This window comes from Cupressus sempervirens, chromosome 1, assembly GCF_028749045.1.
Source record: "Cupressus sempervirens isolate cs-2001-9-10 chromosome 1, ASM2874904v1, whole genome shotgun sequence".
Taxonomy (NCBI): domain Eukaryota; kingdom Viridiplantae; phylum Streptophyta; class Pinopsida; order Cupressales; family Cupressaceae; genus Cupressus; species Cupressus sempervirens.
Window position 1 is genome coordinate 615,184,614 of NC_143118.1, and position 15,626 is coordinate 615,200,239.

Below are 15,626 nucleotides of genomic sequence, written 5' to 3' on the forward strand. Positions count from 1 at the left end.
GACCTAAATTTATCTGATGATAGATTTAATCACTGGCAAAAACTAACAGATTTGGATGATCCTGATAATTATTTAAAGATCATTGAAAATGGAGATTTATGTGTTTGTGTAAGGGGATTTCAGATACAAATGTACTACAGTGCCCCAAAGAAGTGAGCTACAAGAGTTACAAGGGAAGAGTTTACCAAGATCGTCAAGTCTATAGCATCTACTGCAAGGGACATAGCCTATAGAGTTTCCTCTAAAATAATATCACGATTCCCATATGATCAATTGCTTGAGGCCATGGCAATTCTATTTCCTCAATATTGGTCCTTCAAAAATAAGGAAGATTATCGTAGAAGGCTGTTGATTTTGATAAAGGAATTTTGCAAATCTATAGAATTCAATAGAGTGACTATCAACAAAATATTAGATGAGGGTCTTCTTAGATAGCAATCAAGCACCTTTTCAAGGACCATGAAGCATCAATATCAATTAATGCGTAACCCACATGAAGAGGGCTCGGCAACAAAGCTTTGGACATAACTAAAATAGAGCACATTGTTGCGTGAAGAAATTTTAGAGTACTTTAAGCTTGCTGATCTATGTCAAACCATGATATTGGGTTGAGTGGAGGATGAGAGAGTTTTCAGTGCTTTGGGCTTCCTAAAATCAAAGCTAAGAAACAAACTAGACAAGAATTTGGAATCATGCTTGAGGGTATACACATCTAGGTATAATGTCAATACTTTTCCTTTTCAAAAAGCAATGGAAATCTGGAAGAAAAGATGCAAAAGAAGAAGGGTGGGATTGGGCAACACCATTAACCAATCTCCTATAGTGACTCCAAGTGGGACAAGTACAATTGGCAGTGACACTGGCCATGGGATTGGGAGTCCGAGTCATAGAAGCGGAGGTCAGAGTGAACTTGAAGTTGAAGAAGACAAAAATGAAAATGAAGAGAACAATGAAGCAACTAGACTACCAAAACTGGATGATGATGACGACATAGAGATGAATTGGAAAATTTAGGAAATTTTTGCTAAATTAGCAGTGGCAACCAATAGGTATTTTTTGAACTTATTAACTACTATATGATATCCTATCATTCAATGTTCATTTTAAAAAAGCAAGAAATTAGAATGTATTATGTTTCATCATTAAAATTTGAGAACAAAGAGTATTATTACTGTAGAGTGTAGTTTATATCATGTCATCAATGATCATTCATATTTGAATTTGAAATTCTTGAATGAAATTTTGTTTTCTATTTTATTCATTTATTCAACATACATTGAATTGGAAAACATGAAAATTAGATAGAATCATAGATTCAATTCCACAATTAATAATTATTAATGGTTTTCATTTGCAATATTTAGCTAATATGGTACAATTCTTGTAAGCCAATGACCCTAAATTCCCTTTTATAGAAAAAAGGGAGCAACAACAGCTTCAGGTCAATTTGCCTAATGTGAAGTCTCAAAATCTAAATCAGTAAGACATCTACAAGTCTAAAACATCTCTACAACTTTAGTTGTACATTTCTGCATTTGATAGGTCAGTTTAGTAAATTAGTAATTTTAGCATAGGCAATAGCATCTGCAAGACTGCAACATTGATCCTGTTCAAAAAAAAAAGTTCAAACTTGTTACTTTAAACTCAATTCTAGAGTCTAGACTGTAGTATGTAGGATAATATGAAAGATATTCATATATAGTAAAGATATAGAGATGATTGAAACTGAAAGTACTTTCACATACAGACTATAGGTTTTTGTAGTATGCTCCATTCTTCTTTGATTGGAAGGGAAAAACTTTTGATGTTATGGTAAATGACCTGCATTCTCGATAGCATTCCATACTTGGAAGAGCGAGTTTCAAGCAATGTTCGTTCCACTAGTGCATGCAAATTTATGAATGTTTTGATGCACTTTGCAATGCCTTCATGAGTTCTGTCCTGAGGAAGGTTTCCTAAATCAGAGGTTATTTGGTCCTCCAACTTTTGTTTGTAAACTTCTCTTCCAACGAAACCCGTTGTTGAGAAATTAGGTCTAGGACTTGGTAAACCAAGAGATATCAATTTTGCTATTTTATTATTCATCTTGGCGAGCTTTGGCCCAAATAAAGCAAGAAATTCTTATGCTTCTGTTAGTTTTTGACATTTATGAAATACAGAGGTCACCTTTATTATTGAACCAATGCGGTCCTGAATTCCCTTGCTTGCCAAATGCCTGTCAGCAGTGCTGTTGATTTCTTTCATAATCCGCTTTGCAATTTTCTATCTTTGACCAAAAATTTTGTTCTCCTCAAGTTGCTCTTTCAGCTTCCCAAAAACATCTGTAAGAGCTTCGTAGAGTTTGAACCAATCACACAACCTATCAGTAGAAGTCTTTATGTGCCCCCATAAGTCATTTTTTATTTGCTTTACTATATTATTTACATGGTCATTCAAGCCATTTTCATATTTTTTAATAGTATCATTTGCTTTCTTTAGGTCTTCTTTCATTTTTGAGTACTGGTGTTCACTATGTTTTCTTATTTGCTCTACTTTATTTTCCCACCCTTTTGCTTTCTCTTCCCACTCTTTTGTTTTTACCCTCTCATTTTCCAATTCTTTATTTAACTTATTGTTTACATTTGCAGCATTCTTCAAGTTTCTATATAACTTTTTTGAAGATTCTTTTTCATCCTGGAGTTTTTTTCCCATTTTTTCCAAATTTTCCCTCAGATTTTTCAGTTCTGCGTCCATTTGTTCTTGCTGTTCAATTGCTTCTTTAGAGCCAGAGGATGAATTTTTTATCCTTTTCTCTAATTCTTTGCATCTGTTTACTGCTACTTTCTCACTTGCCTTTACATTTGCCAAGTCTGCCTTTAACTTATCTATTGTGCCCTGAAGCTTTCCTTTCTCTCTCTCCAACTTCATCACTGAACTGTAGACCACTTGGTTGGTCATTTTGGACACATTTATCTTGTCCACATTTTTGATTTTGGATAAATCCATTTGGAGGGTGCTAACTTGAAATTCAGATGGATCTAACTGACTCTCTAGTGGATTGTTATCTCTAGCTGGGGGCATAACAACCATGAATTCCATCATATCTTTATCTGGGTCATATGTGGGAAATAGCCTATTGGTTGTAGGTTCTGCATCACGAGCTGTAGCAATTGCTTCCATCTTCATTGTCTTACTATTTTGTCTATTCTTGTTTTTTTATTTTTCATAGTTAGTTACAAATTCATTATAACGAAAATCAAGATTTTGTGAGACAATTGAATGTTTGAATGGTGAAATAGCAGTAGCACTTGCTCTGATGTACAAGCTTCAACAAATACCATGAGGATAACCAACACCTAGACCCATTAGTGGGGTTTATGGACTGTTCTGAGGGTTTTTTCCTGAAGGATGGGCAATTGTTGGACTCACAGTCACCATTGGTGTGTTTGTACTAGTAGTACTACTAATACTTGTCATAACCTTCTGCTTCTTTACACTTTCTTGATCTTTGGGACCAATTTTTTTTGCATCTATATACAATGTCCTTTTTGGACCACTAGTTGTAGTTGTACCCATGATATCTACAACTATGGGAGTGACAGTTGATTCTGATTGAATTTGAGTGCTTGGAAGTGGAACTATAAATGAAGCAGGAACAAATTTAAGTATCTGAGATGAATCCAATGTGGATGGAATTGATTGAGTTGATGATTGATCTCCATGCCCAAGGTCTGGTTTCTGACCATGTTTTGGTGCTACAGCTGGTGGTTGAGGTGGTAACCAAACCCCTTCTCCACTGGGACCCAGACTACCAAAACCTTGGTAGCCCATTTTTTCTACAATTTCGGCCGCTTTGCTATATAGAAGTTTGGTGGATGCATCAACTCCTCTCTGAATTTGTGTACTGGATGAGGGATCCAAAGAATCCTGGTCATCATAATCATCATCAGTATCACTATGATGTGCTTCAGTTGGATGCTCCTTATTCCACAATTTGTCAAATATTCTATCCTCTTCAGCCTCATCATGATCTAAAGAGGTCTTTGGCTCATCGAGATTCTTCCTCATTTCCCAAAATTGAGAAATTTTGCTTCAAATCCATCTAGCATCTATACAATCATTCATTAGCTCTTTTGGAATAGGTTTTGTAGATGGTTTATTAGCTTTCTTGTAGAAATTGGACGATGTCATGCCCTGCACTTTTCCTTTCAGTTTGTGCAATGCCATTATTTGTGATGACAATTCCTATATTGACATATTATTTTCAGCAACATATTTCTCCATCTATTTTTTGACCTCCTCCCAAGAGTCCATGTTTTTAAAATATTCAATCAAAGGCATACTTTCATGTTGATATTTGATTGCAAAAGTCCCAATGCCCTTAAGCCTTACTCCAATTATGTTCAGTGGATCATACTGCCAGTGACTGTCAACATCAAATTGAAAAATTGAAAAAAAGGCTTCTACCACTTTGAATCCTCTTCTCTCAAATGCAAACCCTCCAAAGGAGAATGGCAAGGAGGGAAATATCATTTTCTTTTGTTGACCATGAAAGAGTACATCTGTGCTCTCCATTTTTCATACATATTCCAATGCAAATACCCTCTTTGTTACATCTATTGGAAGTTTGTAGGGTTCTACCCATGAACCGTAAAACCTTAACATAGTGTACTCTTCCATTAAGTACCAGTCAGCCAATTGTAGTTCACTTTCGAGTTGAATACAATTTGTACAAGTAATAGGAAATCTAGGCATTGGAGTGCCTGTAATTTTATGGTACATTGGTGCCAAAAAGAAGTCTATAAAATTTCTGTAGTTCCTTCTATTATCAATCATCCTTATCTGAGGTGTCCACTCATATATTGGATTTTGGCCTTCATTCTGACTGCAAAGCTTGTTTGCCTCAAATAATGCATGATTCTTTGCTAGAGAAGATAGCACAAGTAGGTTGTGAATCTAAATGTCTTCTCTAAACCTCTTTGAATCATTAGTAATTGATCTTGCATGCAACAAACAATGTGCTCAATAAAACGACATCTTACTGGTTGCTTTAAAAAATAAATATGATAAAGCATTTCAAGAATGTTGGCATCCACTTGTTTGTTACTATCCAATCCCAACCAAAATGCTAGCAAGGAAATACTATCTTGTGCCCATGGCACAAAAAATTCAAAATCATAAGGAGGCATGTTATTTGGACTTAGCCTACAACCGCTTGTTATTCCTCTGATATAAGAATCTCTATGTTCCGCATCTAATTTTTCATAACCATTTGCCAACTTCCCAGGTCAATATGTACGTTTGATTGTTGTTGTTGAAACCCCAGGTTCAATAGACTAGCAAATTCACTCTCAGTTATGGACAAAATTTCCTCCTGAGTAATTTTATTCACAATTGCTTTTCTATTTTCATCATAATTTTTGGTGCAGAGCATAACAATTTTTGTGCAAGGGAATACTTGAGGTAACGCCATGTGTGCCGACGCAGCTAGCCATGATGCAATTTTATTTATAGTTGCATTTACACTAGGGTTAAATGAACAAAATTTTGAAGCCTTATTTGGATTGTTCCACTTGTTTTCAAGTGCAAATCTTATCTCCATTATACCCTTATTTCCATGAATAACAGGATCATGTATATCATGGAATAAATCATTGAAACCTGGTGTTTTAAGCATATTGTGGAATTCTGTTATTTTGCCCATGTTATTCTTGGTATTTGTTTTGCCCATCGTGGTAAATATTTAAACACAGCTACAAGCCTACAGGGGTGATTCAAAATTAAAACCTTACAGAATAATTTTTTTACAGTAAAGTTGTAAAATTTAAAATGCGGGACGTAATTTTTCATGATTTTAGTAGTTACACTTACCCGTTCACATTCACGTTGCCCTTAGTTTCAATTTTTGTAGAGAGCTGAGAGTCTAGAGACTGTAGTTTGTTGCTTTCCTCGGACCACAATCCTCAACCCAAAAATTAAGAATCCGTAACTTTGTTGCACTGTAACTTTGTAAATTGTAATTTGTAACCCCTTTCTAATTTCTAAATCTGCAGACAATGTATAATTGCAAAATTAAAGAAACTTAACGCACCAAAATTATACAATCTGTACTCTATAGTCTATAGTTGATACACTTGTCACACAATACACTTTCAGTATGAATGTGAGTGGAATCGTGGACCACTAGTTTTACCTAACCCGTCATAATGTATTAATGCCATTCATAACGTCATTGTTAACTGCAAGTGGAATGTGATTATGTCAATGTGTTAACTGAGTAGTGACATGTGTCATGTTTTCAGGACGTGTTTGAAATGACAGGGTTTTTTTTCCTTTTCATCCTAAAACTCAACTTCGGTCGTTGATCTATTAACATCCAACATCACCGATGAATGGTGTGGTGGCCTCGTGGGTCGTGGGTCCCACTCCCATTAACTAAGGTAGTCAGGTATCAAGATGACTCACATCACAAGTTAGACATGTTAGTGTCACGTCATCACCAAATTGAAACTACATTGTTATTTGTTGGTCGACTGAGGAGTTTAGTGACATGTGTCATGTTTTTGGGACGCGTTTGAAATGACAGGGTTTCTTTTTCCTTTCATCCTAAAACTCAACTTTGGTCTTTGATCTATAAACATCCAATGGCACCGGTGAAAGGTGTGGTGGCCCCGTGGGTCGTGGGTCCCACTCCCATTAAATTACAAGTATAGTTAGTATATTATTGTACTTGCCGATAGGCTAGTACTATTGCATTCAGTTTGCACAATAAGTGAATTAGTTTAGAATCAACCAACCAATGAAAATGAACTATTTTTCTTTTTATCAAATATTTCTAAAGTTTTTATATAAATTTATTATTCTCATATATTATCTATACTATTTATCTGAATGATAATTGGTTATTTTTATTTAGTGTTATAAGACCCCTTTTCTCGGAGGCTACCTCCATGTTCATTTATTTTCGGCTAGATTCTCGCATACTTTTTGACATAAATTTTCTTTTACATAGATTTCAATATCAAAATTTGTAAATTTAATAAGAAATAATTATATTATTAAAAAAATTAATAATTCAAGAAAAAATAGTTTATTGGGTTAATCCTAAGCTAGGTGATTCTGATAACATTTTGATATGCAATAATCTATAAATTATACAATTTTAAATCTAGAGAAGGATTGGTTAGAACCTTCTTCACTAACTTGGTTATTAAAAATTAAAATTAAATAATTTAGTAAACTATTTTAAATGTATATTTGTATAATTATATATATTCTAATAAAATATTTAAATTATTTTTTACCTAATTAGAATTTATTTTAATTGAAGTTAAAATTAGTAAATTTTTGTATTTATTTTAACCAATATTTGATATGCAAATTAATAAACCTTTTGCAAACATTGGTATATCAATAAAAATTTTAGATTATAGAACTAATATGGAACTAGGTGATTCCATTAGTTTACTAATAATATTTTATATTCACATAGGCTTTTATAAACAATTCAATAGAAAATTAAAAAATGCAATATATTGCAATGTTGCATAAGTAAGCATAAGAAGTTAAAAAAATGAAATGCAATTTTATATGGAACTAAAACTCGAGAAATTTCATTGATATTTCTTGAAATTTACAAATTTACAAAATCGGGGGAAAACCCTAGACTCTAGAAGTATTGTACTATTCATTGTAGAAACCACCAGAATTGACCATGGTTGCGAATTCTTGTATCCAGTTTTTGCCATCTTCCACTTCATCCAGGAAAAACCATTTTCGAAGAAAATTCAACCCAATTCTTGCACATTTCCTATGGTATTGCAACTGCCCAGCAGTCAAGCCCAGTAAAAATGGTTGCAGGACCACATTCTGGCTAGGCTCTAGAAGCTTGTGGACTTCACTCACCCAAGGGATCCCCACTCCTGAAACTGCATGAGCGATAATTTCAATGTCATCGCCGAAATATACTACTTAAAAATTTTTCCTCAAGAGCAGTAGAATTTCGGCCCTTGCTTCTCCGAGATCAAGCAGGGAGGCTAGAAATTGTGACATAATGTCACTGTTGACACAATACCGATTCTCATTCTTCAAAAACTCATGCCCCAGAACCATTTTGACAACAACAATAACAAACTTCACACCAGAGCATGGAACAACCTCATTGCAAATTGACAATAGGTTTTCCTTAGGAACGCGACCTAGAAAGGCCTTCTGCTCCTCTTCCAAAATGCATCTCAGGCGAATAGGGTTGTCCATCTTTACTACAAAATTCAAACTAACACCAAACAATTAACAAACAATTAACAAACCAGACCTATCGACTACCAAAAATGAGATGAGAAATGATGAAAGAAGTAGCTCAATCGCCTATAAATAAGCTTGGCAGGCAAGATGCCAGGGATTATTTGTTTGTTTCTATAAGACTACCAATTCAATTACATTAAATTAGCAAATATTCTCAAATCTTGAACATAATTGCAAGTACATGCCGAAAAGGCCAATTGTAATTAAACACTAATACCATCCATTGTCCTGTAATGCATGTGAAGCCACTTAACCAATGGAAAAGGCCAATTGTAATTAAGACTAATAGTAATAGTACTACTGCTAGTGGACTGTGGCATGTCCTGTAATGCGTGTGAAGCCACTTCGCTGATGGAGAAGGCCAATTGTAAATTGTAATTAATAGTGACAAGACATCAATATACTATCTCCTGCAACTTAAGTGATACATGCTAGATAGAAACGTGTCACCATTCCAAACACTTGAACAAGGTCGAGGCTTCATTCTAGATGTTTGGTAGCATACTAGCGAGAGAATGTCGCTATCACTGACATGGCATTTAATTCTTTCTGGGTGCACTGTACTCCGCATACAACTTACCTTGATACGTATCAACATTCCAGTGACTACCTCGACGATTCTTCTTCCTTCAAGAAATGTTGGCCTAAATTAAACCTCAACCATTGATCTTGGATCATCAGACGGTCTAAGTTCTCAAATAATACATTTAACATAATCACACTGGTAGTGGCCAATAATTTATGTAAGTTGGTATGTTAGGTTAGGCTACTTATTTCCCATCCTTTGAAAATAGCCATACCAACTATAACTTTCTAAAAACCATTCGCCATAAAAAATAAATTAATTCAATTATTTGGAAAATAATTTCACCACCTTTTTATAAAAAAGGTATCAGTTATTAAAATATTTGCCAACCAATATCCATATTTCAAAACATAATTCGCCATCAATATTAATAATTTTATTAAAAACAAAAATTATAATCGCCATTATTTTATAAAAATTGTCTAAACTATTAAAAAAATTACCACCAAATATCCATCCATTGATGCATAATTCGCCAACACTATTAATTTTTTCTTCACCCAAATGACATGTGATTCACCACAACTTTATAAATTTTGGGAGGGGGTGTTCCTTAAAGTTGTCCTTGGCTAAGGTGATATTGTTACTTTTTCATTTGATTTATTGAGCACTGGTTGAGATGTTGCATTATCACTTAGCTTAGCTTTCTTTATCTTTCATCTCTTTAATCTCATCTTAGATTACTTTGCATTACATCTTCATTGAATCTCTCATTCTATGGTTCACCTTGCTAGGGTCTTCTATCCTTTGTTCATTTGAGGGCCATCATCATACTATTTAGATTCTTGTATATCATGGATAGAGAGCTATAAGCCACCATTCAAGACTCAATTTTGGATATCTTAGATATAAGGGTTGTTAGAAGTGTGTCTACTTTTGAGAATACATTTTTGGTGCCCATTATAGGGCTTCAACCAAGTTTCTAGTTCCATTTTCTTTTCTTTTTTTTGAGTTTAGTAGCTAATTTTATTTTATTTTAGTTTTATTTCTCATTTATGGTGTTTTTTAGTCACTTATTGGATATAATCAAGTGGTTTTGCAAGGTTCTCACTTTGGTTTTTAAGGCTAACCCTTGTGTAGATTGACTTGAAGGCAAAAGCCTTAGGTTTTGAAAGATTTGATCATATCTTCCAAATGGCTTGGTATTTTGGTTTGAAATTTTATTTTGTAGGTTGGGGATGGAAAAAAGGTGTCTTAGTCAAAAAATCAATTTTTCTAATCTTTTTTCTATGATTTATTTTTATTTTTCATGAAAGATATGTTCTAGTCACAAATCAACATTTTTTTTGGAAAATTTTACATTTTTGTAAAGGTCTAAAAATTCTATAGGGGGTTACTTCTTTGTGCATTTAATTTAGATGCAATAACATAGCTCAAACATTCAATTTAGAAAAATTGGTTTATTTTGGTAAAATGTGTCCTTAGGGCACAAATTAAGAGATATTGCTAAAATTCTTACATTTTTTAAAAGATATTTGGTTTTCACTATAGGTCTCTTTTAATTTTCATTTTTAGGGCCAAAATCATAGCATAAAGGTCCAATCTTGTTGATTAGGTTTAAAAAAATACATTTTATGACTAGCTTGCACTTTATTTGCACAAAGTTCAATGCATGATAAAATCAGTCACTTATTAGTTGTTATCTTGTATGGAATCAACTAGTTCACTTTATTTTCTTCGAATCATAATATTTCTTCATGATTTCGTCCACTTGATTGAAGTTTGTGAAGGCAACTTGGAGGTCAAGGGAGCACAAGAAGGAAAATTTTGGAAAGCATGAAATTAAGGTGCACACATTCTAAACATGTATTGTGAAAAGTGATTATTGTCTTCTTTTTCATCATCAAATCAATTTTCTTTGTTCAACTTTCTTGGTGGTTTTTCCCAACATTGAAAAAAAAGGGTTAAAAATCAATCATTCACATTTGGATTTGTGCTTAAAATAAACCTCTTTGTCTTTAGTCCCCAAGATTTTCTTATTTACATATTCTTTATGTATCCTTGTTAAGGAGATTGAGGAGAACATAAATAAGGGATCTTGCCTTTTTTATTTTTAAGGGGTTTTCCTAGAGAAGTGATCACTCTAGGGGATGACCTGAACTCTTGTGTTCTAATAGAGTATAAATAGCAGGGCTTGAATCTAAAGACAAGCCTCTTGGAAGTAACAATATTGTCAATCTTTGCTAAAACCCAAAGAATTTTATACCTTTGGGCAGTGAAGTTGGATATTGGGTTACTATTTTCTCCTTATTATTTCACAATATTCTCTTTCATCTATAGATTTGGGTCTCACATACCTCATGTTTATTAATATTATCCCCTAGTTGAGCTTGTGCATCCTTGTAGAAATGTGAATAGGTTGTTGGTGTATTTGATGCACTTGAATTTTTAAAACCTTCCCCACTTGGAACAAAAAGGGGACACATCCATCAAATTGAGCCTTAGGAATTTTCCCTTTTGCATGATTTCATTGTGTGTTTTATACTTTTTTAATTTAGAAATTCAAAAAAATAATAAAACTTATTTAATAAAAAAAACTCAAAAAAAGTTCAAAATATTTTTGTCCTAGTCAAAATGTCCAAAATAATCACGCGTCACAATAAGTTAAATGAGTCTTTGGGGTCAAACTTTCCAAACTAAGCTTAAACATTGTCAATGTAGCTTTTTTACTACATTCTTATCTATTTTTTTTCCTTTGGTCTTGTCACATCATGTTAGGATTATCTATTCTAAAAACTTAGCTTGAACTACTTGACTACAAACTTTGTTAGTGGATTGTTCATTTATTCATCTTGGCATATTATTTCTCTTATTGATTTTTTATCTTATCTTTCCTTGTTCACAAGTATTGTACATAGGGTATTTACCCAAAACTTGGGCATATTGTGACCACTTTTCACTTTGGACAAGTGGACATTTTACTTACCTTGTTTGGAAATCAATGACATTCTAGAATTTCTATCAACTTCTTTTATTCTCCTTCATGCTTGACATTCCATCTAAAACCATGGTATTCAAACCTTGTGCTACCAAACCTCAACCAAGTGTAGATTATCTTGAGTTCTTCAAGAAATTGAAGCAATTTCAAGACTTGTACCCTAAATAAAAAAAAAATAGAAGAGACAAATGATCTCACTTACCTTAGTCTCATTAAAGAAATCATAGAATTGCACTCTCAATTTTAAAAAATGGTAGAGGAAAGAATGACATCCTCACATGAATCTTCCTCAAGACCTTTACATGCACATGAGTCATTTTTTTTCAAGATCACATTCCTCCTCTTCATCTAGGTCTATATGCTCTATCTCTTTAAAGCATAATTAATTTTCTTCCTTTAAACCTAAGCATAACTTCAAACCTTTGAGAGACTCATATGATGTGGTGCTCAAGACCTTAGTTTAAAACATTATCATCACTTTACCAAACAAATCTAGACCTTATGAACCCAAGGTAAAATCTAAGTGGTGGAATGATGATCACTATTGTGACTACCCATTCAAACAAGGGTCATAAAACTAAAACTTACATAGAATTAAAACATATAGTCCAAGATCTTATTGATGATGGGTTAGTTATTGTTTAAATCCTTGATAACTCATGTAATGAGAATACTTCTCTTGAGAAAGATCAAATTCTTAAACTTATGTCTAGTAGTGGCTCCCTTTGAGACTCTATTTCTACCAACAATCATAAACCTCCTACAATGTCAAAGCTTTTCAACATACCTCCATAAAACAAAGAACCTAATTCTTTATGAATTGATTGACCTCTAAAAGAAACTTAAGCTAATGTGCATTTGGTTGTAAACCTTTTCAATGCTACTAAGACTAAAGATCCCAAACCTTCATGTACTACTAAGCCTATCATACCTACTTTAGGAAATCCTTCATTAATTCTTCAAGATCCTACCATGAAAACCCAAGATTATCTCTTGTCCTTAGAAGTGGTTGCATGTCAAGAGGACTTACAAAAATCTAAAGAAAAGAGTATAAAGAAAGATCAAGATCAAGATTTTTCCATCCCCTTACATCCTTCTCAAGATTTTATCCCTCTATCTTAAGAACATTTAATTCCTCCATTTCTATCATGCCCAAAATACGAGGGCAAAAACACACAATTTTTTTTTGTTAAAAATTAAAATACTCTAAGTTTGATATATTTGTGTTCATAGTTAAAGTATAGGTTCTCTACCTAACATCTTAAGTTTAAAATCTTGAGGAGGAATAAATCGTTAAATTGAACTTTTGTTATACGTTTGATATTGACATGTGTTTCATTATTTCATTTCTAACTTATAAAATAATTTGCAACAATAATTTAATCAATTTTTATAAAACATTTAAATTTAAAATACAATTATTAAAAAAATAACAGTAAAATTATTATCAACATAAAGCTTGATTAAATTTAAAACTTTAACTAAATTAATAACCAAAACTAACTAATAATAATTCATGATTAAAATATACATAATAAAATCCTAACATACACTAATATTAAACAAGCCTAACTTAAAAATAACTAAATTAAATCTAAACTAAATTAAATTAAAAAAATAACATAATACTAACTAACCTTAATTTAATACTACTTACGTTAAAACAAAACTCAATTAAAAAACCTATTCTAAGAAATTCCAACCTACCCCATAACTACTAACTCCCTTTCCCAAGAAACAAGGCGCCAGCATTGCCCCCTTGTACTGCCACCTCACCTTGTCCCAAGTGGAGAAGAGCAAGAAGGATTATGTGGGTGTCAAAAGATAATCTTGAATGCCCCCCCCCCCCACACACACCAAAATCATAGCATGCTAACCCAAGTGCCAAGGAAAGTGCGCAGTCCAAGGAGACAAAAAGGTAAGGAAGCAAGAATAAAGTTTCAAACTTAAATGTAAAATCCACTTGCACTGACTCCATTTGCCCCACCTGCCATTCATAGGTACCATCTGCTAACCATGAACCCTCCCACCAATCACAAACTTCAAAAAAAACATTAATGCCATCCCATGCAGGAAGAGACTGCGCCTAGGGAGGAAAGAAGGAGATGTAAAAGGAGTTTGCATTAATCAATTTGTTAAACTTTAAAACTTGCCTCACTCCCAACATCCTATCACCCACCAAACCCATTAAATGAAATTTATAATATATTTTGCTTCTTGGTCAATAAGCCTGCGCCAGAGGGGATGGGAGAAGAATTAAAGACAAAAAGTTTTATGGGTAGATTATAGGATATTTTGGATATTAAGTTATAAAAGTTTAATAACTTATGAAATCTTCTTGTTATTATTTACTTTTAATTTCTAATTTTAAACTAAGAAGATTCCCAAGAATATTCTCTATTACAAGGGGAAGAACTAATTTGTTTGCCGTACAAAATCCAGAGAGTTTTTGCTCTCTTGGGGCAATATTTTTTTCTCTAAGTGTTAAAATTGATAAAGATAGAATTTTCCAAGGGGGTATATATATATATATATATATATATATATATATAAGTTAGACTAATCATAGAGTGTAATGGTTTGCTATCATAATAAAGTAAGAGAAAATTTGTCTCCTAATAAGCATGGAGCCTAATCAAGTTTCCAACATAACAAATTTTTTATCTTAACATTTTTGAAAAGTGAATGTTTTTTGCAAAATTGAACATCATCATTTATCCCATTTTGATATTCATTCTTATAACTAGAAGAAAAATACAAAAATATCATGAGAAGCGATATTACTCAATCACTATTTTATTACAAGCTGATTCAAAGGCTCCACTGAGAAAGAACCAGGAAGAAAACCCGGTGTCGTTGCCATTACAAAAACATTTTTAAATACAATTTACATAGGATTCCATTCCCAAAATTACAACAATCAAATTAAATTTCTTTCATGGCCCTTAACAAGAGACCCATTTCATTTTCTGTAATACATTGCTGAGGTCGTGGAGGGAACGAAAACTGACCAGGTGACAAAACAACATAACAAGAAACTAAATCAGACATTCATAACCATACCAGGTTTTCACAACAGGATTCAACATTGAATCAAAATTAGGGAAAGGTGGATTTTTCCAATAGGAGATGTCAGACACAACACCAAAATAGGTGCCCAATCGGGGCTATAACTCAAGAAGTTCCGTTCTTCCATTCTTACATGCCAAAAATCATACGTGGTTTGTGTTGACAAGTAGGGGCCCATAACAGCCTACCCTCTCTCCCTCTTCTCATCTTGAGAAGAGACTCTACACTATTGGAGTCCAACCGAATACCTTTCTCAAAATTGGCCACTTCTGCCCTATCCAAGGGTGAGTAATGCCAAAACACCCATACAAGAAAACTTCGAAATTCAAACAAAATATGAAAGAAAAGCATTCAAGAAAACATGGTTTCAATCCTTCCCAAGCATACCCAACATACATACAAGCATACCAATAAACAACACAATAGCATAAGCATGATCCAAGTATGAAACATCATGAGAAACATGAACAACATGAACAAGGAGATGAAGAACTCCTACCTTAACAAAGAGGTTATGGTAATATGAACAAATTGAGAAGAGCTTTTCCTTCCTTGCCTTCAATCTTCCAAGATTTCTCTCTAAAAGTAGAGATTGGGTAATAACCAAAACTACTCCAAAAAGGGCCTCTAAATAAGATCCAAACTCAACCACCAAAAAGGGCAATAACTTCCCCTACTCACCTAAAAATCTAGAAGTTTCTAACTCAACCAAACCTAAGGTTAACCTCTAAGTGGAGTTGTGGTTTTTCA